The sequence below is a fragment of the Octopus bimaculoides genome, chromosome 19, assembly GCF_001194135.2.
Source record: "Octopus bimaculoides isolate UCB-OBI-ISO-001 chromosome 19, ASM119413v2, whole genome shotgun sequence".
In the NCBI taxonomy this organism is placed as follows: Eukaryota; Metazoa; Mollusca; class Cephalopoda; order Octopoda; family Octopodidae; genus Octopus; species Octopus bimaculoides.
In genome coordinates, this window is record NC_068999.1 from 15,095,646 (window position 1) to 15,097,557 (window position 1,912).

A 1,912-nucleotide genomic window follows, 5' to 3' on the forward strand; every position below is an offset into this window, starting at 1 on the left:
TATATATATATATATATGCGGACATGTAAAATCCACATATCTATATGCGAATATATATATTAGTATGTATATGTGCATCTACACATTTTCCTGTCAACACGTTTTCCACAATAACTGATTCCTCCTTGCAGTCAAATACATGTAGCAGATTTGGGAAGATATCTCCAAAGGTCGTTCAGATGACTACCTTGCCATCGTTTTCTTGATTTTTTAGTGCCTCATGTAGCATGACATTTAGTCCCGGGCTAAGAACAAAATGGTTAACTTCTGAGTTTTCAGTTTAACATCAAATACTCTTATTTCCTTCTTTCTTTACTCAGTTTACCTCATCCATACATTGTTGCGCTTAATATTCTTTTGCAGTTGTTCATTCTGTAACATTTAGCCACCCCATGTGAGGAAATCTACTGCTTTTATTTAATGTAGAATTAGGTGTCATGGCTCATGTATATTCAATATAATATCTGCACCTGCTTTTAATGCAATAATTATGATCTTTACACCTACTTGCACAATACATTTTATAGTATCCACAATTCAGTGGATACGCCGAAACAAGTGGTGGACGAAATAAGACGTAATCAGACATGCACATGTTAAACTCGAAGAAGTCTAACTTAGAATAGTCCTACTTAGGAACATCGTCCATAAGACTGCTCGTTAAGGCGTACTACTCTCTACTTTGAAGTATTGCATTATGGACCTAATACGACCAGACAACTTAAATAGAGTAAGGCTGGGAAAAAAGCGGGTGCCCTGCAGTGTCAGGATTTCGCTATTACACGTCCCCATTTTATGTGTATTTTATGACAAAATGGACCCTAATAAGTCACATTTGGACTCACACAATGTGAAGTTGATAAGCTAGTAATCTTCAGAAACATGAGGGATGAACTTAATTATCGAGGATGGACAATAAAGAATATCTTACAGGGTTATAGACTATTTACTAACAATCTAATTAACATTTGGACTAGTATTAATGTTGCATCCCTTTTCACACATCACAGTTCCTGAATAACCACTTCAATCAACGGTATTTATAAAATTCTGAAGTTTTTGAGTATTAACTGAACTGACCCCCATATCATCTCGAACAAAATGTTTTTTCAACGGTAAGAACTCGACATTAATATTCTATAAAAGTAATGTATTTCAACGGAAAGAATCAGATAGAATATTATCCACTTGCCTGATTCTTAACGTTGAAAGATTTTTCTTTTATCTCTTGATAATAAAATAAGCTGCTACTGTGTAATTTGTTCAAGAAGGGGAATTAACAAACTATACATCTACGTAATACTGTTGAAACAGCTCGAATCTAAAAAAGTAATTAAAATAAAAAGGGGTGAAACATATTACGAGGAAAATGCCGAAGGGGTCTATAAGAGACTTGTGACCATTATCAAAGTATGTGCGCTACAGACAGAAATTTTACAAGCTATCACGACCTACTAGACAGAGTAACTAAACTCCATTTAAAACACACCTTATCATTTTGAAAATTGATGACTTCTGCAGTATCAGAATGCAAACTCATCAGAAACTCGGATATGTAGGCTTCTGAAATTCTCTGTGGCTTTCTGCTCTGAGTTTTGATGGTCGAGTAATCGAATCACTAGTCTGGAAACTATTATTCTCTCCCCTTTTCTCTCATTCTTTGTCCCCACTCTTTACTTTCTCGGTGTCTCTCTCTGTCTCTCTGTCCATTTCTCTCATCTCTCTCTTTCTTCATATACAAATATAGGTGCAGGAATGGCTATGTAGTGAGTAGCTTTCTCACCAACCACATGGTTCCGGGTTTAGTCCCACTGCGTGACGCCTTGACAAGATGTCCTCTACTATAACCTCAGGCCGACCAAAGCTTTGTGAGTGGATTTGGTAGACACATACACTTACACACACACACACA